We start from the raw sequence: 18,135 nt of genomic DNA on the forward strand, positions 1-18,135 counted from the left end.
GTATTTAACTTCGTCCTATTCGTACACAATAGGTCAACACGCGCAGCAGCCTGTCTGCACTTTCAAGAACTTCATGGACTGTCGTCCAAATTCTTTCAGCGGCACAGAGGGGGCAGTGGGACTCCTCCATTGGTTTGAAAAGCTAGAATCAGTATTCGAAATGTGCGAGTGCCCTGAGGCTCGCAAGGTCAAGTTTGCCACTGGCACCTTGGAAGGAATCGCGCTAACCTGGTGGAACGCGCAGGTGCAGATTCTTGGGTTGGCAGCTGCTAACGCCACCCCATGGAACGATTTCAAGGAACTCATCAAGCGTGAGTATTGTACGCGTGAAGATATTCACAAGTTGGAGGACGAGCTGTATAATCTGGAAATGGTTGGGTCAGAGATCGAAGCGTATACTAAACGGTCGAATGAGCTGGCCGTACTGTGCCCAACTATGGTAGACCCTCCATACAAGCGCATTGAGATGTATCTCAAGGGATTGGCGCCAGAGATCCAGAGCCATGTTACTTCGGCTAATCTCGACAACATTCAGGAAATCCAGCGTCTCGCTCATCGCATCACCGACCAGGCAGTGGATCAGAATAAACTGCCTAAGCGTGTCAACGCTACTGCTACAGTCACTTCATCAGTTACTCCTGCTACTACTAGCGACAGCAAAAGAAAGTGGGAAGGAGATTCTAGTAAAGGTTCAGCGACTGTTCAGCCACAAGCTCAGCAGCAGAAGATTGACCACTATCAGAGTCCCAGTCAGCAATCCTCTGGTGGTCACAGACAGAGGAGATATCAGGGAAGTCAACCTAAGTGCCACAATTGCCACAGACATCACAATGGCCCGTGTAACAAGGGTCGTTGTCAAAGGTGTCTTAAGATGGGTCACGAGGCCAAAGACTGTAGGAGCCCTCGTCCTGCAAATCAGAATCAGCAGCCTCAACAACCAGCTCCACAGAACCAGCAGCAGCAGCCACAGCGTGGAAACCGGGGATGTTTCCAGTGTGGGGCTGAAGGTCATTTCAAACGCGACTGCCCTCAGTTGAACCAGAATCGCAACAATAATAACCAGGGCAACGGGAATAACAACAACGGGGGAAACAACAACAACGGCAATGAAGCTCGTGGTCGTGCATTCGTTCTAGGTCGAGGCGACGCAGTGAACGATCCCAACGTGGTTATGGGTAAGTTTCTCCTCGACAATATTTACGTTACTGTTTTATTTGATTTGGGTGCGGATACAAGCTATATGTCTGTGAAAATGTGTCAACTGCTAAAACGTGCACCAACACTTTTACCCACCAAACATGTAGTAGAGTTAGCTAACGGTAAAAGTCTAGAAGCCACGCACGTAGTTCAGGGTTGTAATCTTATCCTAGCTGGTCAAGCTTTCTCTATCGATCTCATTCCCATAGTTTTGGGTAGTTTCGACGTTGTGATTGGGATGGATTGGTTGTCCCAACATCAAGCAGAGATCTTATGCAGCGAGAAGATTATTCGCATTCCTCGTTCTAGTCAGGAACCTCTCGAAGTTCAAGGTGACAAGAGTGGTGCAGTGGTTGGCATCATCTCTTTCTTGAAGGCTCAGAAATGCTTACGTAAGGGTCACACTGCCATTCTGGCACTTGTTACAGACGCATCAGCAAAGGAAAAGAAATTGGAGGATATTCCGATTGTACGCGATTACCCTCAGGTATTTCCTGAAGACTTACCTGGCTTACCGCCTCATCGTCAGGTCGAATTTCAAATCGAGCTCGCTCCAGGAGCAGCACCCATAGCTCGCGCACCATATCGCTTAGCTCCATCGGAATTGGAGGAACTGTCAAAGCAGTTACAAGAGCTCTTGGAAAAGGGCTTTATTCGTCCAAGCTCTTCGCCTTGGGGAGCTCCAGTACTTTTTGTGAAAAAGAAAGACGGTACGTTCAGGATGTGCATCAACTACCGTGAACTCAACAAGGTGACGGTGAAGAACCGTTATCCTCTTCCGCGCATCGACGACTTATTCGACCAGTTGCAAGGGTCGTGCTACTATTCGAAGATAGATTTGAGGTCGGGGTATCATCAGTTGAGAGTCCGGGAGGAGGACGTCTCCAAGACAGCCTTCAGAACTCGTTACGGTCACTACGAGTTTCTTGTCATGCCGTTCGGGTTAACGAACGCGCCTGCTGTATTTATGGACCTTATGAACAGGGTATGCAAACCCTATCTTGACAAGTTCGTCATAGTATTCATCGACGACATTCTGATTTACTCCAAGAGTCAGCAGGAACACGAGCAGCATCTTCGCCTTATTCTGGAACTCCTTCGGAAGGAACAGCTATACGCTAAGTTTTCGAAATGCGACTTCTGGCTTCGTGAAGTCCATTTTCTAGGCCACGTAGTGAACAAGGATGGGATCCATGTCGATCCATCCAAGGTAGACTCAATCAGGAACTGGCCTGCACCACGAACGCCAACGGAAATACGCCAATTCTTGGGTTTGGCAGGTTATTACAGACGGTTTATCAAGGATTTCTCGAAGATCGCGCAACCACTTACACTACTGACACAGAAAGGTGTCACCTACCGTTGGGGCAACACGCAGGAAACTGCTTTTCAGTATCTAAAGGATAGGCTTTGCAGTGCACCTATCCTCTCATTGCCAGAGGGCACAGATGACTTCGTGGTATATTGTGATGCATCCATCCAGGGTCTTGGATGCGTATTGATGCAGCGGGATAAAGTTATTGCCTACGCCTCTCGTCAACTAAAGGTTCACGAACGCAACTACACGACGCACGATTTAGAGCTGGGAGCTGTTGTTTTCGCGCTTAAGATATGGCGACACTACCTGTACGGTACCCGGTGCACGATTTACACCGATCACAGGAGTCTCGAGCATATCCTTAAGCAGAAGGATTTGAACATGCGACAACGACGATGGGTCGAGTTACTTAACGATTATGAATGCGCTATCAAGTATCATCCAGGCAAAGCCAATGTTGTGGCTGATGCCCTCAGTCGAAAGGACACCTTACCGAAGCGCGTGCGAGCGCTACAGCTTACGATTCAGTCTAGCCTTCCTACACAGATACGAGCTGCTCAAACAGAAGCACTGAAGCCCGAAAACGTCAAGGCTGAAGCCTTACGCGGCTCACGACAACAGATGGAACAGAAGGCAGACGGCGCCTACTATGTAACGGGGCGTATTTGGGTCCCACTTTATGGCGGTCTACGCGAACTTGTGATGGACGAAGCACACAAGTCTCGCTATTCGGTACATCCAGGGTCGGACAAAATGTACCACGACATCAGCACTACTTATTGGTGGCCTAGTATGAAGGCCCATATTGCTACGTACGTTGGAAAATGCTTGACCTGTGCAAGAGTCAAGGTTGAATATCAGAAACCAGCTGGCCTACTTCAGCAGCCTAAGATACCGCAATGGAAATGGGAATAAATTTCCATGGATTTCGTTACAGGCCTACCTAGATCCCAGCGTGGGAATGATACCATATGGGTGATCGTGGATCGACTCACCAAGTCTGCACACTTCCTACCTATAAAGGAAACGGATAAGTTCTCCACTCTCGCAGACGTCTATCTTAAAGAAGTTGTTTTGAGGCACGGGGTGCCCACATCTGTCATTTCGGATCGCGATGCACGATTCACGTCAGAACTTTGGCAAGCAATGCATAAATCTTTCGGCTCACGATTAGACATGAGCACAGCATATCACCCTCAGACGGATGGGCAGTCTGAGCGAACGATTCAAACTCTCGAAGACATGCTTCGGGCATGCGTTATCGATTTCGGCAACGGCTGGGAAAAGCATCTCCCTTTGGTGGAGTTCTCGTATAATAATAGTTATCACACCAGCATTCAAGCCGCTCCATTCGAGGCATTGTACGGGCGTAAATGCCGGTCACCTCTCTGTTGGGCAGAGGTGGGGGATAGTCAGATTACGGGTCCAGAGATTGTAGTGGACGCCACAGAAAAGATTGCACAGATACGACAACGCATGGCGGCAGCACGCGACCGTCAGAAAGCCTACGCGGACAAGCGTAGAAAGCCTTTGGAATTTCAGGTCGGGGACCGGGTTTTATTGAAAGTTTCAACCTGGAAGGGTGTAGTACGTTTTGGCAAACGGGGCAAACTGAATCCGCGATACGTCGGACCATTCGAAATCATAGAAAAGATTGGCAAAGTAGCATACAAGTTGAAACTACCAGCTGAACTCGGGGCAGTTCACAATGTTTTTCATGTATCGAACTTAAAGAAGTGCCTATCAGATGAAAACCTCATCATTCCTTTTAAGGAACTCACTATCGACGAGCGGTTGCAGTTCGTCGAGGAACCAGTTGAAATCACGGACCGGGATGTAAAGGTCCTCAAAAGCAAGAGAATCCCTCTTGTTCGAGTTCGTTGGAACTCCAAACGTGGCCCAGAGTACACCTGGGAACGCGAAGACAGGATGACAGAAAAGTACCCCCAGTTATTCGAAACCAATGCTACCACTACTGAGGCTGAAGCTACTACTTCGGAATTTCGGGACGAAATTCCAGATCAACGGGGGGAGGATGTGACACCCCAGGAAAATCAGTGAACAGTACAGTTTACCTAGCTTCCTCAGTGAGTGCATACCAAATTTCGGGACGAAATTTCCAATTAGATGGGGATAATGTGACAACTCGAATTCTAGACCTACTTTGTGAACCGTATGTGAATATGTTATGCTTTTACGAGATTTAATTTATATGAATGTTACGTGTTACGTGTCTAAGATGTTATGTTTTGTGAACCGAACATTAGATTGAAGCTCACAACTTTTGCGGCCCACACTCTTTGACTCGAGACCATGGCCCAAGTGAGGGGCTTCGGCCCACCCTACTCTACGTATATGAACATACACACATCTTAGGGTTTTAGTTTTTACAACCTTTACAACCACAAAGAACACACACCAAACTCTCTCTCTCTCTCGGAAATCGTCTTTCTCGGAATCGGAGATCACACCATTGAAGTCTCGGCTCCGTCTTTGTTTACATCTCGGTTAGCATCAACCTCTTGATTACGTGTTTATATGTTTTGTTAGTAAACGGATTTACATGATTATTGTTTATAATCGGATATATGAAGGTTATGTTTTTATGATTGCCATGCTAGATGATTCTATCATGTATGATGTTAGGAATTGGATGTAATCGGCTGTTTAGTCAGATTATGTTAACCGGCTGCATGCTTATGAATAAATCGGACATGTTATATATTGTTAAGATATCGTTTATGCAATGAATTGATTAGAGATCATGTAAATTGGTATTGGGTAGTCTTGTTTGATCGAGATTATGTGGCATGATTGTTAAGAATTCTGTTAATAGATGATGATAATAGGAAACTGTTTGAATACGGTTGAATTTGGAATTAAAACTGATTTGATCTGTTTTCCGAATTGCTGATTATGTTTGCTGAAATCACGGTGTTAATTGATTAAGATTAAGGAAATCAGTTACATACTTGGTTGCGGCACACGGTTGCGAGTCGAGACCATAGTTGCGGGTCTAGTTGCGACTCGTAACCATCACACTAGCACACAAGCAACACAAGCCGAAACCATGGTTGCGAGTCCCGTTGCGACTCGTAACCGGACCATGACGAACCGAGATCACCATTGCGACTCGCAATCTCCTGTTGCGACTCGTAATCTCCTGCTGTGACTCGTAACTCCCGGTTGCGACTCGAGATCGCCGGTTGCGACTCGAGACCACCTTTGCACGTACATCTGTTTGGGCCTACACTGCCACGGGCCCAACCGTTTGGGCCAAATGATTGAATTTGTGAACTGTTTGTTATTGGACTAGTATGCGTTTACTATTTGGGCCGGGATTATGTTGGGCCAGGGTTAACACGCACAAGTATGCTCTTGACTGCTAATTGGACTGCTTAGCTGTTTGGGCCGACTACTTGGACTCGTTACATGATTTGAACTGCTGATACGTTTATGTGATTTGCCATGATCATACTCGATACCATACGTGATACAAACGTGCTATATTCGAACCTGACTTGTATAATAACCATGATAGGACGTGGTTGACCATTTACTTGCTACCTGTACTCTTTGTGTATCTGCCGAGCAAACCAAGGTGAGTTCACACAGCCAAGGCATGGGATTCCCGGGTTGGGAATTGGGTTGGATATGTTGAATATGGAATGATTACTCGTACTTACGCATTCTCTAGACTATAGACCATCGTCCTCAGGATAGTCAGGACACGTTACGTAAAGCCTACGTAACCCAGTATTTGCCATTTGTCTCCCGGGTCGGGAGGACACGTTACGTAAAGCCTACGTAACCCAATACCATCTACTGGCTTCCGGGTCGGAAGGCCACGCTGTGTAAAGCCTACGTAGCCCCCACACGTACCATGTCCTCGGGGAAGGGCACGTCACGTAAAGCCTACGTGACCCTGTACGTATCTCTGTTCTTGGTAAAGAAGAACACATGGTTGGAAGTAGTCTAGTAAGTACCGTTAATGAGAAGCCCTCATTAGCCAGGATAAACATGGGAAGCCCCACCAGTTATATGAACACAAGGTTTGGGAAGCCCCCACCTTTAGTACACACTGGTCTGGGAAACCCCCACTAGTTAAACATGCACACTATACTATGAACTTACTGTGAACTCGCTCAACTAGTTTGTTGATTATTTGCTGCATGCCTTGCAGGACCTTAGGTACATTACGGAGCTTGCACAGGGAGGAGCAGGTCGTTGTGGGATACGGATCATGAACTTTATCTGAACTTATAACTATTTTGAGATTACATACTATGCTTCCGCTATTTAAACGATGTTTGGTTTTGAAACATCAATCATGTCATGATGATTTACATTAATTACTTTTATTATTAAATGCTATGGTTGATATGATTGATGGCTTGATCCTGGTCATGTCACGCTCCCAAGCGGTGGTACTCCGCGGGTGGGATTTTGGGGGTGTGACATACATTCCTTGCGACTCAATGCATCGGCTACGACATTCGCCTTACCAGGATGGTAGCGGATCTCGCAGTCGTAGTCATTTAGAAGTTCAACCCAACGTCTTTGCCTCATGTTGAGTTCTTTCTGGTTGAAGATGTGTTGAAGACTCTTGTGGTCAGTGAAAACCACACATTTTGTACCGTACAAGTAGTGTCTCCAAATCTTAAGAGCGAAGACAACTGCACCCAACTCAAGATCATGAGTGGTGTAGTTTTTCTCATGTATCTTCAACTGCCTTGATGCGTATGCTATGACTTTGTTTCTTTGCATCAGGACGCAGCCAAGTCCTAATTTAGATGCGTCGCAATAAACGACGAAATCATCGTTGCCCTCAGGCAATGTTAGGATAGGCGCGTCGCAAAGCTTTTGTTTCAAAGTGTGAAACGCTTCCTCTTGTTTGACTCCCCAATCAAATGGCTTGTTCTTCTGAGTTAGAGCAGTTAGAGGAACTGCAATCTTTGAGAAATTTTCTATGAAGCGGCGGTAATAACCCGCTAGACCAAGAAAAGAACGAACTTCAGTAGGAGTAGTAGGTGTATCCCAATCCCTAATCGCACTGATCTTGGAGGGATCTACATGAATACCTTGTTCGTTGACAATATGTCCTAAGAATTGAACCTCTTTAAGCCAGAATTCACACTTGGAGAATTTGGCGAAAAGTTGTTCTTTCTTTAGGAGTTCCAAAGTAAGACGGAGAAGTTGCTCATGATCAGCTCGCGTCTTAGAATATATCAAAATGTCGTCAATGAAAACGATGATGAACTTATCTAAATAAGGCTTGCAGACCCTATTCATTAAGTCCATGAAAACAGCAGGAGCATTAGTCAAACCGAATGGCATGACTGTGAACTCGTAATGTCCATAACGAGTACGGAACACTGTCTTGGGAATGTCTTCTTCATGTACACGAAGTTGATTATATCCAGATCGTAGATCAATCTTTGAAAAATAAGATGCGCCTTGTAATTGATCAAAGAGATCATCAATGCGAGGTAGGGGATATCGATTTTTGATGGTAAGCTTGTTAAGCTCACGATAATCGATACACATCCTAAAAGATCCATCCTTCTTCTTTACAAAGAGAACGGGAGCACCCCAAGGTGAAAAGCTAGGACGGATAAAACCTTTGTCGGAGAGTTCCTGCAGCTGTTTAGACAACTCTTGCATCTCGGACGGTGCAAGACGATATGGAGCTCTGGCAACGGGATTTGCACCAGGTACGAGATCAATACGGAACTCGACTTGGCGTGCTGGAGGTAGACCAGGTAAGTCTTCAGGGAATACTTCGGAATAATCCCGAACGACAGGAATATCTGAAATAGACTTACCCTTGCCCTTATCTGCTGTAACATGTGCTAAAAAGGCTACATAGTGCTTTCGCAGATACTTCCGTGCTTTAAAACAGGACATGAGTTTGAGACCACCGGCAGGCTTCTCACCATGGACCTGTAGGATCTCACCTGTCGATAGCGGTACACGAACAATCTTCTCAGAACAAACTATCTCTGCGCGATGCTTGGATAACCAATCCATTCCCACAATAACGTCGAAGCTTCCAAGTTGCATTGGTGTGAGGTCAATAGGAAAAATATGGTCGTTAAGGTTCAACTGGCAGTTGCGTAGAACAGAATTAAGAACAATGGGTTCACCACTGGCAACCTCTACTGTCAAAGGTTTACCTAGTTTCGTTCTAGACACGCGAAGCATTGTCTCAAAAGACAATGACACAAAGCTCTTGTCGGCACCCGAATCAAAAAGAACAGATGCTGGCTGATTATTAATAAAGAACGTACCGTTCACCACCTCGTTGTCTGCTTGTGCTTCTTGTGCATTCATGTTGAAGACTCGACCTCGAGCCGGTGCCGGATTCTGGTTTGCATTCTGGTTCTGGTTGACTAGTCTTGGACACCGATTTCTGTAGTGGGTCAGATCCCCACAATTATAACATGCACCTGGTGGGTAGTTTGGTCGTGCAGCCTGACCCTGTTGCTGAGCAACCTGTTGAGCAGGGTTCTGGACTGCGTGATTCTGAGCAAACCGACAAACATCGGCAAGATGACCCAACTTCCCACAGTTAGTACAGAAACGGCACTGATATTGTGGCTGGTGGTGACTGTTGCATCGATTGCACAAAGGTGCACTTCCTGAATAGGGTTTCTTGGCTGGAGGCTGTGCGGCTTGGTTGGGAGCTGCCTGGTTAGCTTGGGCAGTCACAGCAAAATTTTGGGAAGCCTTACGCTTCCTTGACCCCCTTGAGGAACTAGAATCCTTTCCCTTTTTGTTCTGACATTTCTTACCATCTTCCTTGTCAGCTGACTGCTTCTTGCCCTTGTCACCCTTCCTGTGCAATTTATTCTTTCGAATTTGCGACTCAGTCAACGTTGCTGATAACTCGATCGCCTGACGGAGTGTGGTAGGGTTGCTACCAGTAAGGATGTCTTGTACTGAGTCAGGTAGGCCGTCGATGTACCTTTCGATGGCCTTATCGAGTGGGGTAACCATGGTTGGGCAAAGCAGACTCAACTCTTCAAACCTATCAGTGTAAGCCCTGTGCTCACCACTATCTTGCCTCAAAACATCAAGTTCCTTCTCCAACGCTCGTTGTTCATGACGAGGACAAAACTCCCTCATCATAAGAGCTCTCAGTTCAGCCCATGTCTGAGCTAGAGCAACTTCTGCACCTTGATCTCTCATAACCCCATTCCACCATGTAAGAGCCCTCTTCTAAAACACGCTCGAAGAAAACTCGACCTTGCGATTATCCGGACACTGAACGTGGCGAAAAGTTTTCTCGATGCTCTCGAACCACTGAAGAAGCCCAGTTGCTCCTTCAGAACCACTAAACTTGAGTAGCTTAGCCGAGCTAAAATCCTTGTATTTGCATGTACCATTGTTGTTGTTGTTGGCCTGGTTCCATTGAGCAAAGAGATTCGGAAATTGAGCAGCCATCTGCTGCGCAATAATCTCCGCCAGCTCGGCAGTAGCTATCTGGTTGTCGCGTCGAGGAGGCATTCTAGAAGAGAAAAACATGAAATGAAACGAGTGAGATGATTGGATGAAGAGAATGAGATGAAGCAAAATCAAAAAAAGCAAAGATGGCGGTTATGCATCGCAAAGCAAATAAGCGACATGAAATGTCTAGTCAAAGTAAATGGGTCAGGATTAGTGTATCGCGAAGACATGCTCGCCTATAAGTGAACACTCACCCCAAGAGTTCCTAGGTAAGAGTGACTGGTCAGATTATGTGGATTTGTACGAACACTCTAGCCTTAGACAGAAAACCCAGGGTACAGGCATTCACTCTTCCAGTTCGCACGTGTTCACACTATTAACCCCAAAACTTTGACGGGATTTTTTGAAAATCCAATGGGGTTCAAAACCTTATAACAGAGGGTTCAAAACCTTACAATAGAGGGTTCAAAACCTAGTAATCAATCATCCTAGAACAGATGATTAATTTTCAAAGCGGGTTCGGAACCGAAGTTCTCGTTGTGGTTATCACCTAAGGATAGGTGATGTGCATGTTTTAAACTCTAAACACAAGATAACTTGTGTTAGGGTCCTAAAGTTATAGTCTAGGTCAAAGCATTACTAATAACCTAATTCCCTATAACCAATGGCTCTGATAACAACTCTTCTGTCACACCCCGGCCGCGTGTAACATGCAACCGCGGCGGAAACGCCGGGGAGTGTCGTGGACAGAATTAATTGTTATACAACCATGGAAATTAAAGTTACATTTTATTTATTAAACAAGGGTGTTACATTGTCTTAAAAGGAAGTACATAATTCAAAACACAGTTATTCTAGTTCTATCTTCAGTTTTTAGTCTCTAAGGCACAGGTCCGCCCTAGTGTCGTGTTCATCGTCCTATGGAACAACTCCTGAAAACACATGTGAAAGTAGGTACGTCAGCATAAAAATGCCTGTGAGATACATAGGTTTTGTGAAAATGGGATTCATGACTTGAGTTTAAAGAATGTTTAATAACAGTCAGTCATGAACTTTGTAATTTGTCTTGCTTTGTAAACCATTTGAAAAACGATAACATCAAATGATATGTATAGATAAGTGCAAGGTTAAACGAATAACCAAGTAAAATGAGTTGAATAAGATAAGTTGTTTGTGAAAATAATGTCTTGTGAAGAATATGTTATTTATGTAAAATGTAATGTGTCTAAACTGAAATGACTTAGATAACACCACGATATGTAATATTATACAAACATTTATATATAGGAAGTACCAGCGGCGTATCCACCATGTTTGTATCATATTACATACGCCACGTTACTTAAATCATTTACCTAAACCAATCCACCATGTAAATTGTTCATGTGTAAACCACCAAATGTGTATGTCAATGTCAACGTGTTTATGTTCAATGTAAATCATGTAATGTGCATCCCAAAATGTATCATGTATGGTAAGCGAAATGTATCAACTTAAACCATATGTAAAATGCACAAAACAAGTCGTTGAAGTAACACGTGGTTTAAATCAACGTTATGTTCTGTGGAAAAATGCATGCTCTATTGATATTAACATTTATGTGGTATTGTAAACTATGCATACATCCAAGCCTTGAGACTGCGGCGATAAACCCTTAAACAAATTAAAGGTTTATCTAAGTTATGTATATCGAATTCGGTCACTCCTTCCAGTCCTATCAAACCCAGGACTTCAGGAATGGGAGTTGTCAATTCCTATGGTACCACTACCTACTAACGAACGGCGTAGCTAATGTTAATGAATGTATTGTCCCATGTTAAACAAACCAAATGTCATAACAAAATGAAGGCATGTGATGTAAACAATTGTACTAAGTATGCTAAGTAAACATACGAAGTAGAAATGTTCATGTAAATCAATGTGCCCATATGCTGAGTAAACATATGCAGCAGAAATGTTCATGTAAATCAATGTGCCCATATGCTGAGTGAACATATGCAGCAGAAATGTTCATGTAAATCAATGTGTCCATATGCTGAGTAAACATATGCAACAGAAATGTTCATGTAAATCAATGTGTCCATATGCTGAGTAAACATATGCAACAGAAATGTAATGTAAATCAATGTACTAAGTACGCACACAATGGGCATACATAGCATAAAATGTAATGAAATCATGTACTATAATGTACTAATGAGCATAGCAGATATACAATGTGAAAACATGGAAAGCATGAAAGTAACAGATAGGCACATGTGTTTCACCCCAAAACAGTTTGGAAAACAGTAAAAGAGGGGTTCAATGTACTCACCTGAGATTGCTTTGGAGTTCTTGTATAATAACCAGATAATGCTAAAGATCACGGGATATCAAACGGCACCTAATAGGTAGCTATGTTAATATACCGGACCAAATCGGAAGGATCGGATAGTACGCGGGTTCGTAAACCAAACGAGTATGGAGACTCGTGTAATATGGTTTAACAAAGCCTACATACTAAAATGAAACTTAACCTAAGTGCTTACGGTCCATCACGACCCGTTTAGGTAGCTTATGCTACCTAACGCGTCGTTCGCGTAGAACGCGTCTGGAACGCCTAACATCGTGACTATAAGGTATAACCTCGGAAGGTTATAGCTATGGTCACCTAATGTGTTTGGTCGGATCATAATGATCGACCAAATGGGTCGGGTTCGAAAGTATAAGCGATGGTTTAGATCGCTTACCTTACGACCCTATATAAGCACTATACTAAAAGTGACGAGCTAAGCATGTTAGAACATGCTTAACTAAGTTTAGAAAACAGGTTTGGCATCAAAACAAACGGCTTTGATGCTCACGAGTAGTTTGGTTACAAAATACGCGAGAATGCGCATTTTGGCCGAAACTACGACTCGTCACTGAGCCTAGATAACGTGGTGATCAGTAGGTATAGTCACTACGGACTATAACCATCGTGATCACGCTCACGTTATGAAGTTCCATGAACTTCGCATCGACCATACGCTGGTCAATGCAGAAAGTCAACAAAACGTTGACTTTCGGACTCGAAAAGCGAATAAAAGGACGAAAGAAGACTTACGGAGGGTCCCCGAGTGCTAATCTAGATCAAATAGCTCAGGTATGAAACAATGGTTCCAACTTAGAGCTTTAGATCTGATTCTTGTGGGTTTTTACACAAAAGGGGGGGGGGTATTTATAGGAAAAGTGGAACCGTTAGGATCGTTTATCGAATATCGTGCCGCGATCTCGAGCGTACACTTGTCAAATTCTTGTGGTAAGTCAGATATTGGCTCTTGGCTCTTAATGGGGTGAAAGGGCATCGCCCCTTGATCGAATGAAGGGCCAAACTGCATTAAATGCAAAATATTTTCTGTCAGACACCCTCACGCGTCCCGCCTCAACATGTAGGCAAAACTCACGCGGGCCGCCTGGCCCCTTCTGATCTGCACCAAGTTTCAGAAATTACAGTTTTGGTCCCTGTTGCGTGTTTAAGCCATTTCCGACACTTTAAAGGCCCGTAAAGCCAACTTTAAGGCCCTAAAATGATGCCTAAACATTGTGGACATGAAACATGCTCAAAAATGTTCCGGATGTTGGTTCGTTTGGCCGTACGATCGCGATGTTCGCTTAATTACGACGGAATGCGCATAAGCGCGAAAGACGATCCAAATGACGCGACGAATGGATTTTTCTCAAGCCAAACACTTAGGCATAATATAAGGATGCTTACATAAATTTTTGGATGTCCGGATGTATTCAGAACGTAAGTTATGCGCGAAAGTGCAAACTTATGCACTTTTTGACACTTTTAGTCCCTGAATGATCCAAAAGTTTGTTTTAGCATACCAAACCCCTCAAAACTTATTTCTAAGTTATGTAAAGGTTATTTAAGGTACGTTGAGTATATGTTGATGTTCCGGAGTATTTGTCACATTAAACTGAGTACGTTTACGCACCAGTTTGCGTATAATGCTCTAGAAAGCGATGTAGAGTTTGAGATTGAACAAAAGTCAAAACATGAAAAATGTAAAACACAACGAAACAAACATTGGGATCAAATAACATTGTTTTATTGATAATTGAACTGTTCATAACGATTACAAGCACAAATGTTACAGCCGAGATTTCAGAGAATCAAGGTATGAAGGTTTGAACCGTAGTCCTTTTACTCCTTCTGACAGGGAGTCCTAAACCACAACTGTCTTTTGCCTTATTATGACAATATGTATGGCCCGTAGGCACTATACGCTTATGGATGTTTAACAAGTGATCATTTTTATTGATGATTTAACCCATGATTTATTATATCATTAATTTGGGCTTTGGAATCCTTTAAAGGATTCTTGTATAAGAATGACGTGTGCGACTTTAACGAAGCACATCTGTCATGATTGTTAACATGCTTACAGAGGTTAACAGGGAATCTGAATCTTTTAATTAGGTCTTACCATCTTGGCCGGATCTTAAAAGACACCTGGCTAGGTTTCACTCTGAAGATTCTTTATTTAGGCAGATCAAATTAAAAGGAATGGTTTTGATTTATTTCATATATAGTAATAACAAAATGAATTTCATAATATAACATTCCATAATTTTGATACGATTACATACCGCCCTAAACGGGACTTTTAAATAGTACATACCTACATAGAGGTTAAAATAAGAGACAAGTCCACGCAGGGACTAATACAAGATAAGTGTCCACGCAGGGACTAAAAGATAAGTCCACGTACGGACTGAAATACGATAAACGTCCACGCAGGGACTTATTTAAAATAAACATTACATTAGAACATACATAAGGACTAATGGTCACGTTTCTTCTTCTTGCCCTTCAGTAGGTTTGCTAAGCCCTTGAGGAATCCTCGGTGGCTCTTACGTTCTTCCTCGAAGTCTCTTTCCACACGGCTTAAACGGTGGAGTATTTCTTCTTGTTCAGGAGGAGAGAAACGTGGTTGTGGCGCCTGTTGCGGAACTGGAGGTCTGGGAGGTGCTGGGTACCCATGAGCCGAGTAGTCCGGTACTCCCATGTTTCCATGAGCTCCGTCGGGATAGCGAGCATTATACCTAGCCGCTACCACATATGGGTAGCGCTCATAGTTGTAGTTGTAATGTGCTTGCGATGATGGTTCGAACGGGTTGTAAGCCGACGGACCCATGTATGCAGGTATTGGGTGGTCATACCCAAATGGTGGCGAAGTTGGTGCAGCTGGTGCGGAGTTCACCTCCTGTACAGGACTTGAAGGTCCTTCTTCTTGTAGTGGTGGGTAGTGGCTACTACTAGAGTGTCGAGGGGTGCTGAAGTGAAATTCACCTCCTCGGGTGGACATACGAGCATTTGTCCTCCTACGCCTTGGCGGGTCAGGCATTACTGGCTGTACCGGTGGCGGAGGTGGTGGCGTAACTGCCACGAAACGTGGATCCTCGGAGGGATCTCGCGGATGTTGCGGCTGTTGTGATGTATGTGGCGTGTGGTACCACTCGTGTTGATTAAACAACGCCATGAAGCTATCTGGTCCCTGATAGGGTGTACCATGAAAGGATGACCCATCAGAGATTTCTATTGGATGCGTGAGCGTACCACGAGCAGGTTCTGTCGGATCAGTATCCTCGTCCATATGATCTTCAGAGAAGTGATCTTGTGGTCCTAACGGAACAAAGCCTGAAGGTTCCTGGATGTAGTCAGCTGGATTAAACTGACCTCTGAAGTATGGAGTAGGGTCGTCAAAATTTCGGTGCGATACGGAACGCTGTAGAGGTATGTAGGAGGGTTGCGGGTTGTTGGGATCATTTTCGGAATTTGGCCCGAATGAGTGCCGGTATGATGGCGTCGAGCTATGCGAGGTGGAATGCCTCGCAGGTTCATAAAGGTCTCTTCGCCTTTGCGGTTCTTCACTCCTTGTGGTCGAAGGAGCTCGCGTATTTGAAGGTCCAGCTTCGTGATCGTTGTGAGTAACGATCTCTCCTCTGCCTCTTCTTCCCCTTCCTCTTCCTCGGAAAATCACTGGCGGCATATTTCCTGCTTTCAAAACTTTAAATAACAATAATAAAAGAAAAAGACAACTTGGAATAACAATTCGAATTTGTCCTATGTCCTTGTCTAGACTCAAGTATGTGCAATTGTGTCACTGAGATTAAACACATTAGGATAGTGTTTAATTCACTCAATGTTGGCTCTGATACCAACCTGTCACACCCCGATTTCCACGTATATCACCGGTGGGCCCGGTGGGGGATTACCGTGATGTAGTTGGCAACAATATAGTCAAACCACAATATATAAATGCACAGCGGAATCATAAAGATAAATATGATTCAACCATTTACTGTAATATCAAATGTATCACAAGTAGTTGAATAGTATCCACAGGAGGGATCAAAATAAATAAAAATGTTGTTCAACAGATAAGACATCAAGCTTGCGAGACTTCTTAAGATGCTAAGGAGCTATTGCCAGCCGATTACGTGTAGTACCTGCACTTAATCTTTTTGGGAAAATACGTCAGTTTACACTGGTAAATACATTCAACCGACACTTTTGAAAAATGTTTATTAAAAATTGATTTGAATGCACGAGGCACAAATTCTTTTATAACTTGGGAGAATTATTTAAAATTATAATCTTGTGAACGAATTACATGTTCCTTCTATGCATTCAGTAGCCCGGATCTAGTCCGGGTTAAAGATCAATAGACACACCACATTGCGTAAAACCGAGGTGGGTAAACCATCGGCTACGTCTTTTAATAGTATAGACATAATACCGGGTGTACGCCTACACCCGACTGTCAAGGTCATGGCCATTTCTTCGAATGATGCCAAGGATATCCGGGACATGGTCATTAACCCCCCAAAGGCTTTTAAGTAACAAGACTGTTTAAATGAGCCGATCAAATTATTCAATTAACTACCTAAGCGATGGAAGATTTGATGCTCAATCAAGCGGTATTTTATATACCGTAACCCAAGCCTGTATGAGGGAAAATAAGTTAAAAGTATTTACCTTTGCAAGTATTGTCCTTAATCAGTTAAATCACAGATATCTTTTACTGGGGCTCCTATTCTGGAACGAAGGTTTTAAAATAACCTATTAGAATCCTAACGGGTCTTTATATTAGCCGTAGCCTAGACCGGTTAGTTTCGAGGGATAGATACGGTTTAATCGCGTGAAAGGAGAAAACCGAGAATGGAATGTGATTTTGACCCAACAAGTTCGGAGACTTGTTTTATACGGGTTTAATATTCACACTTTGAATCTTGGGGTTAAAATGATATGGTTTGACCCGTATCGGCTAATTTATGTAAACTAGTTACATAAGCCGAACCGTGCGCGCGATAGGCGCAACGGGTAACTGTAGGAGTCCTTCACTGTTTTCCTAAGTCAATATACTTTAAAGAGGTTGTGGTATCAGTAGGATACCTTCCATAATGCCCGTAACGAAGGTCTCTTGCCTTTGCGGTTCTTCACTCCTTGTGGTCGAAGGAGCTCGCGTATTTGAAGGTCCAGCTTCGTGATCGTTGTGAGTAACGATCTCTCCTCTGCCTCTTCTTCCCCTTCCTCTTCCTCGGAAAATCACTGGCGGCATATTTCCTGCTTTCAAAACTTTAAATAACAATAATAAAAGAAAAAGACAACTTGGAATAACAATTCGAATTTGTCCTATGTCCTTGTCTAGACTCAAGTATGTGCAATTGTGTCACTGAGATTAAACACATTAGGATAGTGTTTAATTCACTCAATGTTGGCTCTGATACCAACCTGTCACACCCCGATTTCCACGTATATCACCGGTGGGCCCGGTGGGGGATTACCGTCATGTAGTTGGCAACAATATCGTCAAACCACAATATATAAATGCACAGCGGAATCATAAAGATAAATATGATTCAACCATTTACTGTAATATCAAATGTATCACAAATAGTTGAATAGTATCCACAGGAGGGATCAAAATAAATAAAAATGTTGTTCAACAGATAAGACATCAAGCTTGCGAGACTTCTTAAGATGCTAAGGAGCTATTGCCAGCCGATTACGTGTAGTACCTGCACTTAATCTTTTTGGGAAAATACGTCAGTTTACACTGGTAAATACATTCAACCGACACTTTTGAAAAATGTTTATTAAAAATTGATTTGAATGCACGAGGCACAAATTCTTTTAT

This window comes from Helianthus annuus, chromosome 2 (assembly GCF_002127325.2).
Source record: "Helianthus annuus cultivar XRQ/B chromosome 2, HanXRQr2.0-SUNRISE, whole genome shotgun sequence".
Taxonomy (NCBI): domain Eukaryota; kingdom Viridiplantae; phylum Streptophyta; class Magnoliopsida; order Asterales; family Asteraceae; genus Helianthus; species Helianthus annuus.